A 20,143-nucleotide genomic window follows, 5' to 3' on the forward strand; every position below is an offset into this window, starting at 1 on the left:
AAATAGGCGTTGTTAAAATATCTTTTTTTTCCTGATTTTTACGGCTATTACCTAAAATTGTTAGGTTGACTAAAAAACTTAGTACACTAAGTGTGGCTCAATTCCAGCACGTAGAAGTGTGGCTATTAGAATTTTAAAATTTTAAATTTATACCTAAAAATGATTTTTTTTGTATTTAATTTCACCTGCTTGCCCATGAAATTGTGAAGTTGCCAACAGAAACTATTCAAAACATATTTGACTCAATTCCATCTCTTGGAAGTGCAGTTATTCGAGTTCTTTAATAATAATTCTTGGATTACTCACAGAATACTATTTTTACAAATCCAAGATTTTCAACGACGATAACTTCGCTTCTACCAGTTGGAATTGGACCAAATTTGCTGTCGATTGTTTTATTGACTACTTGACAATTATATGAGGTGTGCTGCGGCAGCCAGTAAAATTTTAAAGGCAGATATTATTTGAAATTAAGTTCAAAATTTTCTAAATGTAATAGCTTCACTTCTACTAGTCGAAATTAATACAAATTTGGTGTGCAACGTTGTTATTTCCAAACTAACAATTTTAGCTAACAGTCCCGATACTGTAAAAATTAAAAGTTATTTATGAAAAACCCTATTATACATACATGAACAAATACCTACATTGTCCTGGCGAAGTCTGGTGTTGTTTTGAATAGAGGTCGACCGATATTGATTTTTACAGGCCGATACCGATACCGATATATCGGCACACTCACAAGGCCGATAACCGATATCATAGGGCGATATTAATATGAAAGGACCAGAGAACAATTTCACCAAAAATATTATATAGAAGGCAAGATGGCACTTGTTCATGCCACAGAAAACTGAACAACATCGAGAAAACTGAAATTGAAAAGAAGTATTGCTTAATTGTGCATATTCGTTGAAATTTGGGATAACCCAAAAAGCAAAACATGATAGTAATTGCAGATCAGTCCAGAAAAGGTAGATTGTAATGCAGGAAGCATAGTTTCTCTGCATGCTCACCCAGTTAAACTCGTCCTGCAAGGGTAAATCTGTCATATATCGCCCTTTGCGTCGTCGATTTCTTGAGATTGAGAACACGGAGCATTGAATTTCCAATATTTTTGATACTTTTTCAAATATAAAATATCGACCGCGATATCGGCCTTCATAGGCCGATATCGATAATCGGTAAAGCTCTAAATATCGGCCACGATAATCGGTCGATCTCTAGTTTTGAAATGATGAAATATAATAAGCTGATAGGCTACTCATACTGACCGTGTCCACGGTGAATCATAATCATCCTTTTCCAATCGTTTCACGTTAATTTCGTAATTATTCTAGGAGATAGCGACCGGAGACCAGAACAGCACAGTGCGAGTCACCAGCTTATCAAGCTTCTACGAACTTCGGTCGCTGGCGCTGGATATCCATATATGCAAGAAATAGACTCGTCTATCATGAATATGTTGTTTGCGATTGCGCATGTTTTATTTGTTCTCTATTTGATGTTTTTAGAGGAATCAGTTTCCAATTCAACTGTCCTTTATTTCGATCTCGCTTTTCTAATCATTCTAATTGTCTGATTTTAATCCTGATTATTTGAATATTACTGTTCTACTTTCCGATTCACTTGCCTTTATATTTTCCTCGTTGCCGTAGCATCCCTCTCCTTTCCATCGAGCAACGGACGAGCAAGCACTATTGCGAATCTCGATCATGCGTCTTCGTGTTCCACCCAACCAAAGCTTTGTTCCATTAGGGGTGCTTGGTTGTGTTATATTGAATACAAGACTGATACGCAAGGTTTGCCGAGTCCAAGAGCAGATTCAGCTGAGCAGACAGGGTTCGACGCCTGCTAAATCCGCACTCATTTACATTGGAGTGCCGCGTCGAAACATATGTGGTGAATAAGGCGTACTGGACCTGCGACTCACAACACGGAGTATGAGCTATTCGTAAATTGCACTGTCAATTTGTGATGTAGGCTATCCCATGTCGGCCTGCATGAGAAATATATAGGCCCTACCTCGCAGGTGGGCAATGGGCGTGTCCTATCGAGATAATTTAATTATTGTTGGAATGATATCATTATCTAGTCACACTATTTCCACATTTTGCGCTATTACAATGCTGTACTGATGTGGTCAGATATCGTAGTGGTGTAATCCACAGCTACAACACCAATGTGTAGTCGGTTCGAGTCCGACCGAGATCGACTCCAGAATTCCTCAGTGTTTGGGGTTTATCTAGGCTCTAGGCTCTAGGCTCCTTCCTACATACAAATACATACATACATCTAGGCTCCTTTTCGCAATCTCATCCGCAGAATCGGTGTTTTACAAAAGCCGAGGAGTGGGCCATGCCACAAGTCGGCAGTTACAAAATCCAATAACTAATCGGCTGGTGTAAATGACCATTGTTATAGTCGGCAAAGACCATGAATACAACAAGCAGCAACAACAATGCTGTACTGTTAGATTTGACATGTGTTTACTTGCGATTCAATATATCCTTCTACTAATTTAGGGTTGCCATACGTCAGGAATTTCATGGACATGTCCGGAATTTTATTCTTCAAACTGCGTGTGGGAGGAAATGCTGAAGTATGTCTAAATGTCCGGAATTTTGAAGGCTTGAAAAAAGCTGAAAATTTTTTGTAAAGAACATAATCAATATATTATTTTGTGGAATATTTATGCTACTTGAATTTTTTTCGCGCCTCGCGCGATTATATGTTCCTTAAATTAATTTGGGTATTAGAACCCCTGTATTCAAAAAAATACAATTAAAAATAAATGAAAAGAGCTGTCATTCACTGTAATAATACTAATTGTAATCTCAATTTGAAGAAGATAAAATGTTCCTACTGTTGCTAAAGTCGTTTTGTCAAAGATTGTGGTTCTCAAGCTTGCGGTCTTTGTCTTTTTCTGGGGATCGCGAAGATGTTTATTAGCTTAATCAGTTTCAAGCCGTAGGTAAGTTTGGGCAAAGGTTCTGACCATTTTTTTTAATAATTAGCTTACCAAATGTTGAGGAGGGCTACGAAACATTTTCAAATTTGAAATGGAGTCGTGACCACGAGAGTTTTGAAATCTCCGTTCGTGCAACCTGCTAGTGGGAACCGGCATTTCGGCCCATTAATAGTCTTATCCGGGTGACATGAACTGCGGGCCAGACACTTTGATTCCGTTGCAGACCAAATGAGAATACCAACCCTAGCAATCACCAGAGCTCAAATTCGATATGGTCCAATCATAGTGTCCTATATATGGTGTCGACACAAGCAAATCTCACCGCTCAGTGAAATTGATTCACGTCACAATTTCAATTTGGCTACAGGCAACTTGACGGTCATTTTTGACCGGCTTGCCGCGCATTAAATTTGGTTAAACGGATATCAATCGAAAGCTGACTCTGCACTGATTACAAAAATATAAATTTTATTCCGCTCGTGGCCCTGGAAGTCCCACAATCCGCCTCGAATTTTTCATTGTTATGGAGATTCGCATTGGGACGCAACAATGCTGTCTGGCGAAACGAGAGAGTAGCTCAAGTGAAAAAGAGCCAGACAGCATTGTTGCGTCCTGAGCTACTCTCTCCAATAGTTAAAAACAATCCACTCCTGTACACAATCGATAGGAAAAGCATTATACGTGTGACGTCATAATAGGTTTGTGCCTCATTTTTAGAACCCGCTAGGGGCGCTAAAGAGTGTCCCGAATTTGGGAAACGAAAATAGGGTAACCCTACCAGAGATGTGCGGATTTGGAATTTCCATGTCCTAATCCAATACAAATCCAAAGCTACAAATCCAAATCCTAATCCAGAACTTTGGTATATTCAAGTCCATGTTCAATCCTAATCCGATTCCAGCTTGATATTCAGAATAATGAAAATTTATGCAGGGGAGGAATTGGAAATTTTTCTTACACAACCAACAATTCTCGTGATTTCAGACAACTTAACATAGGGCTACACCTCTCATCTTCATTGGCACCGAGTTTACAATAGTGTAGTGTACCCGGAGGTGGTCAAAGTAGTCAAGAAAGCTACTCAAGTAGAAGTAGAAGTAGCGACGGGAAAATCTACACAAGTACGAGTAGAAGTACTTCTTTCATAAGCAGTCCAAAACTACTTGAAGTAGAAGACTTTAGCTGACTTTAAATCTACTCAAGTAAGTAAGTAGTTTTGAAACAGATCGTAATTCGTTCGCATGGACTGTCAAAAGCTGCAAATTGAGGTATGCAGAAGGTGTAAAGAGCTTGATTCATATTGATGCATCCCAGGAGGTGTCAATTTTTGACAGAATAATTAGCCGTCCAGATCATGGGATGTAGATGATTAGTATTGATATGGAATACGATACTAATTCTTTGTTTACTCGAACACCCCGTTTTAGAAAATATCATGGCATGGCGCCCTCCCCCAAATTATAAAGGCCCCTAGTTCACTCGAGGAGCAATACGAAGAAGTTTTGACGGATACGGCTTTAACAGTTGGGCCGATTAGTATACGTTGATTAAAAATATGGCAGATGGTTTTAAACTTCAACATGTACGTTTTCCAGACAAAAGAACTGAAACTATGATCAGAACTCAACGTATAATACTCGTAATTGAAAGAAAAATACAAATACTACTTCTAAAAAGCAGAAAATATATTTCACGTCTTTTGTCCAGAAAGTTTCAACGGTGGTCTGCTAAAACAGGTCTAACGTTAAAAAAGATCAAATTCCACTTTACCAGATTAGGAGACGTCATGGGCTGCTAGATATGATAGGTTATTGCTAGATTGCGAAACAATAGTTTCAAACGTTATGAGAGGCCATACTTACTGTGATGAAATTATTAAACTTGTTCTGTAACAGACCACAAATGAGATAAACAGTAAAGGAACATTCCAAACACGATGACACGAGAGTCAACACCTAGAACAACTGACAACGGATTACCTACTCACAGAACTAGGTAAGTAGAGTGAGCGTAATCAACGTGAATCAATCAACTAATGATGGAAAGTACAGATAAGGAATAGTACACTCGGCTTATCCAGTGCGTGTGCCGAAATCGAGCCTGGGTTTTATCGTCGAGACCAGGGAGTACTGATCAAGTCTGCAAAACCGTTCGCTCGTTTTAAAATGGAGTTCAAAGGTCCGCTGTCATCGAATACTGGTAACAGATATATGGTTGACGAGTTTTCGCGCTTTTCACTTCGCTTCTCTAGTTCAAAAACGTGACGATATACTGCGGTACGCCTGATCGTGTTAGGGTTACCATATATTTGTGGAGCAAATTCCGCGCACTCTTTAGCGCCAACCAGCGGATTTTAAAAAGGAGGTATGACACAATGTCCGTCAATATGACGTCACCCTAGCAAAGCTGATTCTATCCCCCAGATGTGTTTACGATCCAGTTCAAAGCCGCTATGTTAGGTCGGTGCATTTATGTGTGTTCTAACCAGGACGGAAGCAACACCCCAGTTAAAATAAATACTGATTTTGAGTCCACCATGGGATAATCGATGCAACTTCTGGGGGCTTACTATATACATCTGATGTCTATATGCATCTAGCCGTTAAATTTTGTGAATGAAATCCGTCTATAATATTGGTTCTTCTGTATATTACTATAAAATTCTCTCTCCGCCCACAACATCATAGTGTGCGGGAGAGCTGGTGGAGGATGATGTCTTCGAAAATGCAAGGAACGTAATTATACATAGTAAAGTCATTCATGTCACACGGAAAAACTATTTTTGAGCCTGAATGCCGCTCCGCTCCTGCAGGTTGCACACTGTTTTTTTTTAACGTTTTACCGCCACGACTTCATTTCTAATTTGAAAAAGTTCTGTGGCCCAGCTCAAAATTTCATATGCTGATTACTGAAAACGGTCACTTTTGCTCGGACTTACTTACTCAGAGCCTATTTTGGAAGCTGATTACTTTGCGAAACCCAGAATAAAGGCAAACGACCCCCAGGTTCGGAGAGTAGTAATAGTACTGTAGAATTTGGTCTAAAAATGGGTCAACCTAGAAAAAATTCTTATAAAGACGTATGATATACCGTTGGAAAGGTAATTTTATCAGCTTTTCAATGATAGGTTTTGTCATTTTTTTCACTTTGGGGAAAAAAAGTTATGACCAAAAACGTGCGAAGGGGTAGAAATTGAAATTAGGGAAAAAATTGACATAAACATATGAACAAAAGGCTAGAAACTAATGAATTATCAACAGAAGAGCAGGATATAGATGCAGAAGCTATAAATGAAAATGACAGTAGAATGATATATCTGTTTCAGGGAGAAAGAGTGAGCAAGGCGGGGTGGGGGGGGGGGACGTTGGGGGAGGGGGGCACCAGTAGAGCTGTCGTTGTTCGTTATAACTTCATTCTGTTATTTCTTATGAAGACGTATGATATACCGTTGGAAAGGTAATTTTATCAGCTTTTCAATGATAGGTTTTGTCATTTTTTTTACGTTGAGGGAAAAAAGTTATGACCAAAAACGTGCGAAGGGGTAGAAATTGAAATTAGGGAAAAAATTGACATAAACATGAACAAAGGGCTAGAAAGTAATGAATTATCAACAGAAAAGCAGGATATAAAGCAGGATATATATGCAGAAGCTATAAATGAAAATGACAGTAGAATGATATATCTGTTTCAGGGAGAAAGAGTGAGCAAGACGGGGTGGGGGGACGTTGGGGGAGGGGGGAACCAGTAGAGCTGTCGTTGTTCGTTATAACTTCATTCTGTTATTTCTTATAAAGACGTATGATATACCGTTGGAAAGGTAATTTTATCAGCTTTTCAATGATAGGTTTTGTCATTTTTTTTACGTTGAGGGAAAAAAGTTATGACCAAAAACGTGCGAAGGGGTAGAAATTGAAATTAGGGAAAAAATTGACATAAACATGAACAAAGGGCAAGAAAGTAATGAATTATCAACAGATAAGCAGGATATAAAGCAGGATATATATGCAAAAGGAATATATGAAAATAAAATGGAATTATATATCTGATTCAGGGAGTAAGACTGAGCAAGACAGGGGATGGGGGGGGGGGCGCAAGTAGAGCTGTCGTTGTCCGTTATAACTTCATTATGTTATTGTTTACTTACTATAGTCTGTTTCATTTACCTTGCTTGTTTTTTAGATAGTACTTAATCAAAAAAGAAACCAGCAGTTTGTGTTAAGTGTAGAAAAGGCTATCGTACTGGAGATTCACTGTGTCATTCGGGAGCTCATTTCTGCGAGAGTGATAGTACCACACACTTTTTAGACTAGGGTTGCATTTAAAACAAAAATCAATTAAAAATAAACATACTTAAAACAAGGCCCTAATTTAAAACATGTTTTTCATTGGTTTTTTGTTTTTAAGCCATGACGTCATGAATATTGAATTGTGACGTCATAATGGATATAAATTGACCGTTGAAAATATAGGGTAAATATAGCCCTTTTGACAAAATATCTGTACTACAACTGTTGAACCGACTATTTTTTACGGTTCCAACCATCCCAACGATATACGTCGGCTAAATTTGGTGGTAATTGTCCGTGTGCTCATACAACATGTTTTTGGAAAGTATTTACACAATTCACAATTATGGCATAATTTTATAACTTGAAAAAAAATACAATTTTGTTTTTTAATAAGGCTTTCGTTTAAAATATGTTTAAAAAAAGTGTTTCAAAACACCGTTTGTTTTAAATGAAACCCTACTTTAGACACTATAATTGTCATGCTTTGAAACTGAATTATGAAACGCTGATCACAACTTTTCAGAAAAATTAGGAAAATGGCCATAAGACCTACAGTACATCCACACACCATGCCGTAATTTATTGAGAAACCATGCGAGATCCAAGAAACGTTTGTGGAGGCTTTATCGAAAATTCGTATTTCTTCTCTGGCAAATATTTTCTCTCTGAGAAATGTTATTTGACCTGTTGGGTTCAGATTGCCACGATAGAATAATTAGACACGAGCCATCTAGGCAGCTATGGAAAATTAGATAGGCTTATATTTATTTCGAAGTTCCCGGTCGACATAAGGGCAATCCTTTTCGGCTAAGGTTTTATCGCAGGCGATCTATTGGCACACTTTTCAGAGTACCATATTGGCAAATACTTCGTATGTTTTCGAGCATCGCGGCGTGGTAATGGTCGACGCCAAAATGCCTATTTTTTATTTTCTATAAATCATGCTTTTTTCGTGGGGGAAGGGTACTCAATAATCAAAAATTTGGCAACATGAAATCGCGACCAGCGCGAAAAAAATTTGAAAAGAGTTGCATAAATTGACGATAAGTGATGTATAAATAATTGATGTTCATTCACCGACATAATTTCGGGACCCCCAATTGGACGATTTGGGGTGCGGCAGTTACGGTCCTGGTAAGAGGTCAAAGTCCGGTCGCTGTTTTCCTGTTGAGATTTTACTATTGGAAATATTTTGCGCTTCAATCGCATATATATATATATTAATTGCATGTGGTATATTCGGGGTCAAATCAAGGTTGTTATAACAGCCATCGGGGAAGGGTTCATACCATGTGCTTCGAACCAGATGTACGCACTCCGAATTCCCATTTGTGATTGGCAATACGGGAAATTAATTGCATTGGGTTTTGTTTTAGTGCTTTGTGTGTCTAGTAAATCAACTGGGAATGTCATGGAGATATCTGCCCACATTATTAATTTTAACACGAATGTATCCCAAACAAAGCTCCGCTCCGCGACGATGTTGGCTTCAAATGATTTCATGAATGTAGTAAACTTAACAGTCCCTAAAGCGCGGTAACTGAATATATTTTCAAATGTTCTACCAATGGGTATTGTGTCATTATAAACATTTTGCGTTGCCCGAGAAGATACATGTTGCGATTTCGTGTGTAGCCACCTCCGACTAACTGTCGAAAGTATGTGACCACCCTCCCCCCGACCAAATATACTTCGATATTTCTGCCACTTGAAGTAGTTTTCACGTGTCCTAAAAATTACTACTTATACTGTTAATTGAGTAGAAAATATAGGGAGTTACTTGTGCTACTTGAGTAGCAACGCCAATCACTACAAAATATAGTTCAGTGGTTCTCAACCAGGGGTCCGCGGACCCCTGACCCCTGGAGGTCCGTGAAGCATTTCCAGGGGGTTCACGAAGCGAAGCGAATTTACAAAATGGTTGATAAGCCAATTTATATTTTTCAAATTAGGAAAATCACGAGGCAGTTTTGCTTCATTACAGTAGAACTCACATCAACAGGATGGCTGTCTGAGATTGAATATCCTGCTGTGTGGACTCATTTTAGTTGCTAAATTGCCAATAGCCCACTGATACAAATATTCGACTGTATAGAGGTGTTTTGCTGGGCATTGGGTAAAAAATAAATGGTTTGATACGTAAAGTCAATCACGGAGACTTTGAAATGTTCGCAAAAATCCGTTTTCTCCTGTGATATAGGCCTACATAACCATTTCACTAATAACTTCAAGATGAGCTGCTAGATATAAATTAACAGGCTTGACGTTATATGTTCAATAAAAAAATTGTTTGTCAATTTTGGTGTCATCATTGTTGCGATCATACCCAAATGTGTCGTTGGAAGCTTTATGCCTTATTATTACATTCGCCACCGTCTTTCTTTGTCTAAATGGATTTTCAGCACTCGTTGATATGAAATCGAAGGTGCATATTTTAAAGACACGGCCACGTATTTCAAAAAATGAATGCAGTTGAATAATTAGCTTTGAAATAATAAAAGTCAACCCAATTTCTACACAAATAGAATGCTGTTATTTTCAAGAAAAGTAATTCTGTTGCTGTTTATCACTAGCATACAGTTATCAGTTGCAGAAGACAGATGACGATTGTACGATATTTGAGCTCAATTTGAACTAAAACTTGGGGGGCGGGGGGGGGGGTCCAAAAGGGGTCCGCGAATACAAAAAGGTTGAGAGCCACTGCTCAAGTTAGTAGTAAAAATATTACGGCAAATCAGAAACCGCCGAAAATGTAAAGCTTTTTAGAACTGGCGTTTAATATTGCAAAACACAAACAAAAAGCCTCGATACCATTTAAAAACATATCTGCCTCTATTCAAGTATGGTATTTGGTATTTGTTCACCAGTGTAAATGTATGGGTCGAAAAGAGCTTCTGATTGGACGATGATAGAGAATCACTGTATTCAAGTTCACCGAAAAACTCACTCATTGTATATTACAACAACCCAGGTTTCATGATAGATGATTTCAATACCAATATTTGATCTGTTGCTATTGTATGCTTACCGTGATGTCACTAACGAAAGCTGAAATTTGATTAATTTATGAAAATGAGAAAAATTAATACGGAAAAATCTGACGTGACCGAGAAATTAAGCACCGAATCGGAGTCAGCAACCATAAATTAGCCTAAATCAATCATTAAAATTTTTTACGCTATTTTTTTTTCAAAATTCGTAAATCAGTGTTATCTCCGTCTCGGTCAATTTTTGCCCCCTTAACTTATCATAAATACCTCTTAATAAAGTTATGTTTCATTTTTTTGCTGTTCGATTGTTAGTTTGCTTTACTGAGAGTGATATTCCAAGTTATGGTGTTGTATCCTGTTACGAAGGTGTCGTGTTTTAGTTTATAATTGTATTTTAATGTCAGACAAAATAGTGCTTCACCCCCTGGAACGTTTTTGGTCATAACTTTTTTTTCCCAAGGTAAAAAAAATGAAAAGCTGATCATTGAAAAGCTGATAAAATTATCTTTCCAACGGTATATAATACGTCTTTATAAGAATTTTTTCTAGGTTGAACGCAAATTCTACAGGACTATAAGGGTTGAATCGTTATACGCAGGCCAATCAGAGAACGCCACGTCATCCTAATTGCCACGCCTATATGACACCCATTGTCACGCCTACAGGATGCCGATTGCCACGTCACCTGCCACTGCCACATCGTGTGTATTTATGAGCAAATTTCATTGTTTTGTGAATTTCAATACCGGTTTTCCATGTATATTTAGCAATATGTATTGAATAACTTGAAATGTATCATCACTAATTAATTAATATAAAATGCGATTTTAAGCGCTGCGACTTGAAAATATTAATATAATAACTTACTTTTTTGGGTATAAATAACATTCAGATTACACATAAATTTCGAAAACTATGATGTCAATCGAATACTATATTTGCCAGATATTCACAGATAACACTCATCAACGTTGAACTAGGCGCGGGGTTCTATGATGATATATCAAAATTCTACACATCATCACTAATTAATTAATTCATATAAAATGCGATTTTGAGCGCAGACAGATCGCGGTTTCGATTGCCGAGGTCTCCGCATTTCATGACCTAATATGAACGCACACTACAACTGAATTCATTCCAATACCTGCAAATTTACTTTGCATGTCGAGTATAAGGATAATTTAATCAGCGCTAAAACGCCAACGGACTAGCCGTAGGCGCACAATTCTCGGCGTTACAATTAAACAAACTTTTCGCGGCAGGTACGCGATTCCTACAGTTTCCACATTTCACGACTTATTTTCTTTGGACGCATACAAGCGATTCCCAAGGTCGGGGCTATGGAAACAAATCAAGCATGAGTACGTAAATCTTGAGCTTAGATCTCCGAGATTCTTGTATGCAACTAACATTATAGACAACCATTCGACAATATTCAACCAGCAATAATGCTTTCGATATAGTGCATCATGTACAGCGACACGCTGATCAATTCAAATTCAACAATGGGATCCCCCGCACAATTATGAAGTCCGATTTGCGTTGAATATTAACGATACCAACAAATCGGAAGATCTCTTTTCCCTCTACATCTATGATAGAGGTACCATTCCATTGACTACGAATAACTTGAGATTCTGCGGGATCGAAATCGCAATCAAATAATATGAGAGTATCTTTTCCAGCTTTCAGAACTTGGACAATCGTGTCAGGACTATATCGCAACACCGCAGTATGTGTGCGTACAAAACGATACACAGTTATTTTTAGTGCCATCCCTACGACTTATATTCAACTTGCAGTGCAACTGATGATTTAAAGATGGTAATATATTTTTCGAGTGTGACAATGGCACTCGTAAAGGTTATACAAACATTACCTTAAACTACTATTTACTTCATTGCAGAATTGATCGAAGTTACGATTGCAGCTGAAAAGAGTAAAGAGGTGGAAGCTAGTGATGATGACCTAACAATTATTGATGAGGCAGTGGCGCAATCTAATTAGACTCTCTCGGCAGACATGATGACACCGATCAATGTCTATTTCTGTTTAATACTGTAGCTATCATGAAGTTGATGTACTCCAATATCATAGGGACTTGAGAGTATTTGGTGCATGTGGGCAAAAAAAAAACCTACTTGGGTATTCTCAAGAAGTACTCTTGCTTATTACTAGAATCGTGCTGTATGGTTACAATATTAATTAATTAATTAAGTAGAGCTACTTTATATTATTTATCGGCTATATTTAAATTCGGCATGCTAATGCGTTGAGTTTGAAGCTAAAACACCCTATTTCATGCAGCCAAGAAGACTAGCACCGCAAGCAAGCCTGGAACTAGTTACAAGCATATAATGACAAGGCAGATTATGCAACACTAAAGGTGAGCTATTCCATTTCTTGACTATATTGAAAAATCGACAGCGTACCGCCTGCATTTTCGTATCGATTTAAACTAAATTTAGCTATAATTTGTCGATGCAGCTATGCACTTCCGATTAATATACGTATGTGTTTAATAGAATATATATAGAATACATGTTTTATAGAATATTTAAGATCCTATACCTACTAAAGCCGCAAAACCGTCTTGCTTATTACTAGAATCGTGCTGTATGGTTACAATATTAATTAAGTAGAGCTACTTTATATTATTTATCGGCTATATTTAAATTCGACATGCTAATGCGTTGAGTTTGAAGCAAAAACACCCTATGGCTATAATGTTAACCGGCAATATAGCCGAAGTCGCATAAATTCGAATGTATATGCAAGTTCTCTGTTAAGGGTAGACTATCTAGCCTCGCTTATTACTCGAATCTCGCTGTGGTTACAAATTCGGCATGCTAATGCGTTGAGTTTGAAGCTAAAACATCCTATTCCATGCAGCCAAGAAGACTAGCACCGCAAGCAAGCCCAGAACTAGTTACAAGCATATAATGACAAGGCAGATTACGCAACACTAAAGCTGGGCTATTTCATTTCTTGACTATATTGAAAAATCGACAGCGTACCGCGTATAGCTATAATTTTTCGATGCAGCAATGCACTTCAGATTAAGATATATATATATACCAACGAACATGTTTCATACTACAAGGCTTACATTCAATGCCTCTCCACCGGTAAGTTTGTTCGAGGTTTTTAAGCATCCATGTTTCGACATTCCAGATGCATATAACGAAGTAATGAGTATTATGGAGCATTCGAGAATTAGGAATTCGATTTGGCGCTTTTAAAACTAGTTAGTATAGTGGGGTTAAAAATTTGAGAGCCGAAAAACAAGGACACGTTTTTAAGTTGCAATAAAAGACATATACTTGCCATATTTAATTTCCGAGTCGGTACCTAAATATCGGATTCAGATGGTAGGTGGACCATTTTTAGTACACCTTTGACCTAGTTACAAAAAATCCCGATTTTCACGTCTACTAATGGAAAATTTACCTTTTCTGATTTATCCCCCTCCTGTATAGTCGACTTATACTGAAAGCAAAAAGTGAGATGTATTGCGAAAAAAAATAAAACATTTGGGCGTCCCCGAATGACATTATACTTAAACTACTTATTCATGACATAATAATAATTCTACTTGTACACTTTTTCACATTTTATAACACTTTAAGTAGTACTTAACAGTTTCAGTTTTAAATAAAATACGGAATATAAATATAATCGAAAAATTCGGTAACCAATTTCGCGTAGCCTATGCATACAAATGAGGAAAGTTACATCAACGCGTGTTAACTAGTTGTATCGAGTTATCGAATGATTTTTTCCTTACATCAAAACAACTAGAATGTGTAACTACATTAAAAACGTATCTAAATGAGCTCCAGGGCATTGTGATTATGCAGCATACCAAATTTCATCACACATTTCATGATGGAACGACTTTAAAACTAACGCAGTTCTATAGCAACTTTTGCCTAAATCTGTTTTCGGTAGCGTGTACATATACATAGTCAGCTTTAATAACAGAATTACCATGCTAATATGTGACTCCTCACCTTGAAACTTGGTACGTAGTTGTAGGACATTGTGATTATGCAGCAGACCAAATTTCCTCGAGCATTTCATAATGGAACAACTTCAAAACTATCGCGGCTCCACATCGACTTTTTGCGTGCATCTGTTTTGCGGGAGCGTATAGCACGTACCTATACATAGTCAACATTAATAACTGAATTACCATGCTTAACATTGAATCCCAACTCTAAGCTTGATACGTAGATGTAGGACATTATGGCAATGCACCATGCTAAATTTCATCACACATCTAATGATGGAACACCTTTAAAACTAACGCAGTCGAATACCGACTTTTACGCGTATCTGTTTTGCGTGAACTTAGCATATACCTATACATAGTCAATTTTAATAGCAGAATTACCGTGTTAAACATTGAATTCCCACCTTGAAAGTTGGTACGCGGTTATAGGACATTATAAAAATGCACCATGCCAAATCCCATCAGACATTTCATGATGGAACAACTTTAAAACTAACGCGGCTCTACATCGACTTTTTGCGTACATCTGTTTTGCGGGAGCGTATAGCACGTACCCATACATAGCCAACTTTAATAACGGAATTACCATGCATTGAATCCCAACTCTAAACTTGATACGTAGTTGTAGGGCATTATGGCAATGCACCATGCTAAATTTCATCACACATCTAATGATGGAACACCTTTGAAACTATCGCAGTCGAATACCGACTTTTACGCATATCTGTTTTTCGTGCACATAGCATATACCCATACATAGTCAATTTTAATAACAGAATTAGCATGCTAAACATTAAATTCTCACCTTGAACGTTGCTACGTAGTTGTAGGACATAATAACAATGCACCATACCCAATTTCGTCAGACATTTCATGATGTAACACCTTTAAAACCAACGCAGTTCTATACAGACTTTTGGCTAAATCTGTTTTTCCGTAGCGTATCACGTACCTATACATAGTCAACTTTATTAACGGAATTACCATGTTAATATTCGACTCCCTACCTTGAAACTCGGTACGCAGTTGTAAGACATTATGACAATGCACCATGTCAAATTTTGTTACGCATTTCATGATTGAACAAATTTTAAACTAACGCAGTTCCATACCGACTTTTGCGGGAGCGTAGCACGTACCTATGCATACTCAACTTTAATAACGGAATTACCGAGCTAAACATTGAATGCGCAACTTGAAGATTGGTTCACAGGTGTAGGACATTATGACAATGGAACATATCAAATTTCATCACACATTTCATGATGGAACACCTTTAAAACTAACGCAGTTCTATACCAACTTAGCGTGAATCTATTTGCACGAGCGTAGCACGTACCTATGCGTGATCAACTTTAGTGATGGAATTACATATGTAGGCCTAATTAAGTTGCAACACTTTTACAATGATTCGTCTTGCTTCCTATAACATCCCACTCGATGCCCTCGTTATTAGGCTGTAATCTCAGCCTGAGCTATGTCTCGAAGCCTACGGGACTCTGCAAATTGTTTCGATTTATTCTGTCCGTTTCAATTTAAGATAAGGAAGCCCATTTCACTCAATGAATCGATACCTACGGTACTCTACAAAATTATCTGATTAATTCTCCCTATGCTTATTAATCATAAGAAAGATGATTTGACACCTAAAGTACGAAATACTTGTTCACTTGAGCTAAGCCACAGCGCTTGGAGTGGAATTTTACGGGGTATGTGGTCTCATTTCGTAGGGCTCTATGCCATAGGAGCATACTTTACGCTCCAATTCGATTCCCACACATTCCATATAATTACTAACAGAACCATTGAGTACCAGCCTTGACCCGACAGTACGACGGAGACTATCAAAATATCGAGAGAAGCCCTCTTTTCTGAAATATTCAAGGTTTTATCAAGACTCCCTTCATATAAACTCCAGCAGAATCACTAATAACCTCTCAAGTTTACTCAATTTACTTTAATCTGATACTCGTGTACCAAATCGCTATTTTCCGCAAGTATGATAGAGGCTATCGCTCGACACTCAACGATTCGTAATTTTGCTGGAATACAAGTACAATTAGGGATTGAAAAGTAACTGATATAGGTGGTTATGTTTGTAGGATATTTACACTTCTACTTACCGGTTTTTCAGGAGAAACCACCTACTTTTAGGACTTTATATTTCAAAGTAGTTTGAGGTTACGTTTGTATCACCTTGATAAGTGCTATTATCAAAAACTGCTTTGCTAAACTCTTACACTTTCACTGAACTTCTACACTGAATCTTGTAAAGTAGACAGAAAAGGAAAACTATTAACATAAGGTAAGTGAAAAGCACGCAAATTTCGATTGCTTAGAAATGCCACAAACTGCGCTAACTTTCAGAGTTGTTAAGTATAGAAGTACTCGTATTTCTTGAGAATACCCAAGTAGGCTTTTTGCCTACATGCATCACATACTCTCAAGTCCTTATGATATTGGAGTACATCGACTTCATGATAGCAAGAGTATTAGACAGTAATAGACCTAGAGTACTAACGTTTTACTTACTCGGAAATGACTACTTCTACCTTATTGTAAAGGATACCTCGTTCGAAGCGAAATTGTATGTGGTTGTGGATAACATCCAAGATGTAGGCTCACTTTGAAGGTTACTTCGTAAAACTCAAATATTGCGCAGTGAGAGTTCGCAAATTCTCGAAGTATTTTTGTTATTTTTATTGCGATAAGTCATTCTGCAGCGCGAAAATGCGTCGTAGGATATAGATGAAACTAGCACCACTCATCAAGACCGCTGTAAACAGTACATTTCAACATTTAGTTGCAGTAAATTTCTAGTAAAGTACAAGACGTGATGATTTACGAGTGAGTTAAAAAGTAAGTATTGAAGGTATAGTTTGGTCGAAAAAGCGAAAACTCTGAAATAGAAGTAGATGCAGTGTAAATAGGTAATCACTTCATTAAGTATAACGCAAGCAGGCCAAACCGATACTTGAGTACTGCAAAATGTACAAGTACTTCGCTATGTTCTCCCTCCCCGTAAAAGGGACTAGGTTTTAGAGTACTTTATCGGTACTCGACAGTTTCAGTATTAGATAAAATTTTGTAAGACTTTAAATTTTAAAGTAGCTTGAGCTTACGTTTGTATCACCTTGACAAGTAACATTATCAGACATGAAAATGATACTATCACCTAATATAGAAGTTAACACGCATCAATGTGTTTCGGAATTCACGAGAAATTGCTTACTAAGAGAAGTATATTCTTGTATACACAATGGTGGAGAGAATATTTAAAATGTAGTAAGCAGGCCGACGAGTATTCGTTTAGTTGTAACGGCATAAAAAACATTCCTGCGCGCGTCTTGTATTAGGTGGTAGGGTTAGGAAGTGTTTTGTTTAAGAGCGCGCGGGAATGTTTTTTATGCCTATACAACTAAACGAATACTCATCGGCCTGCTTACTACATTTTAAATATTCTCTCCACCATTGTGTATACAAGAATATACTTCTCTTAGTAAGCAATTTCTCGTGAATTCCGAAACACATTGATGCGTGTTAACTTCTATATTAGGTGATAGTATCATTTTCATGTCTGATAATGTTACTTGTCAAGGTGATACAAACGTAAGCTCAAACTACTTTAAAATTTAAAGTCTTACAAAATTTTATCTAATACTGAAACTGTCGAGTACCGATAAAGTACTCTAAAACCTAGTCCCTTTTACGGGGAGGGAGAACATAGCGAAGTACTTGTACATTTTGCAGTACTCAAGTATCGGTTTGGCCTGCTTGCGTTATACTTAATGAAGTGATTACCTATTTACACTGCATCTACTTCTATTTCAGAGTTTTCGCTTTTTCGACCAAACTATACCTTCAATACTTACTTTTTAACTCACTCGTAAATCATCACGTCTTGTACTTTACTAGAAATTTACTGCAACTAAATGTTGAAATGTACTGTTTACAGCGGTCTTGATGAGTGGTACTAGTTTCATCTATATCCTACGACGCATTTTCGCGCTGCAGAATGACTTATCGCAATAAAAATAACAAAAATACTTCGAGAATTTGCGAACTCTCACTGCGCAATATTTGAGTTTTACGAAGTAACCTTCAAAGTGAGCCTACATCTTGGATGTTATCCACAACCACATACAATTTCGCTTCGAACGAGGTATCCTTTAAAATAAGGTAGAAGTAGTCATTTCCGAGTAAGTAAAACGTTAGTACTCTAGGTCTATTACTGTTTAATACTCTTGCTATCATGAAGTCGATGTACTCCAATATCATAAGGACTTGAGAGTATGTGATGCATGTAGGCAAAAAGCCTACTTGGGTATTCTCAAGAAATACGAGTACTTCTATACTTAACAACTCTGAAAGTTAGCGCAGTTTGTGGCATTTCTAAGCAATCGAAATTTGCGTGCTTCTCACTTACCTTATGTTAATAGTTTTCCTTTTCTGTCTACTTTACAAGATCCAGTGTAGAAGTTCAGTGAAAGTGTAAGAGTTTAGCAAAGCAGTTTTTGATAATAGCACTTATCAAGGTGATACAAACGTAACCTCAAACTACTTTGAAATATAAAGTCCTAAAAGTAGGTGGTTTCTCCTGAAAAACCGGTAAGTAGAAGTGTAAATATCCTACAAACATAACCACCTATATCAGTTACTTTTCAATCCCTAATTGTACTTGTATTCCAGCAAAATTACGAATCGTTGAGTGTCGAGCGATAGCCTCTATCATACTTGCGGAAAATAGCGATTTGGTACACGAGTATCAGATTAAAGTAAATTGAGTAAACTTGAGAGGTTATTAGTGATTCTGCTGGAGTTTATATGAAGGGAGTCTTGATAAAACCTTGAATATTTCAGAAAAGAGGGCTTCTCTCGATATTTTGATAGTCTCCGTCGTACTGTCGGGTCAAGGCTGGTACTCAATGGTTCTGTTAGTAATTATATGGAATGTGTGGGAATCGAATTGGAGCGTAAAGTATGCTCCTATGGCATAGAGCCCTACGAAATGAGACCACATACCCCGTAAAATTCCACTCCAAGCGCTGTGGCTTAGCTCAAGTGAACAAGTATTTCGTACTTTAGGTGTCAAATCATCTTTCTTATGATTAATAAGCATAGGGAGAATTAATCAGATAATTTTGTAGAGTACCGTAGGTATCGATTCATTGAGTGAAATGGGCTTCCTTATCTTAAATTGAAACGGACAGAATAAATCGAAACAATTTGCAGAGTCCCGTAGGCTTCGAGACATAGCTCAGGCTGAGATTACAGCCTAATAACGAGGGCATCGAGTGGGATGTTATAGGAAGCAAGACGAATCATTGTAAAAGTGTTGCAACTTAATTAGGCCTACATATGTAATTCCATCACTAAAGTTGATCACGCATAGGTACGTGCTACGCTCGTGCAAATAGATTCACGCTAAGTTGGTATAGAACTGCGTTAGTTTTAAAGGTGTTCCATCATGAAATGTGTGATGAAATTTGATATGTTCCATTGTCATAATGTCCTACACCTGTGAACCAATCTTCAAGTTGCGCATTCAATGTTTAGCTCGGTAATTCCGTTATTAAAGTTGAGTATGCATAGGTACGTGGAAACGCTCCCGCAAAAGTCGGTATGGAACTGCGTTAGTTTAAAATTTGTTCAATCATGAAATGCGTAACAAAATTTGACATGGTGCATTGTCATAATGTCTTACAACTGCGTACCGAGTTTCAAGGTAGGGAGTCGAATATTAACATGGTAATTCCGTTAATAAAGTTGACTATGTATAGGTACGTGATACGCTACGGAAAAACAGATTTAGCCAAAAGTCTGTATAGAACTGCGTTGGTTTTAAAGGTGTTACATCATGAAATGTCTGACGAAA

This window comes from Botryllus schlosseri, chromosome 9, assembly GCF_051294905.1.
Source record: "Botryllus schlosseri isolate E-star chromosome 9, Bs_hap1, whole genome shotgun sequence".
NCBI lineage: Eukaryota > Metazoa > Chordata > Ascidiacea > Stolidobranchia > Styelidae > Botryllus > Botryllus schlosseri.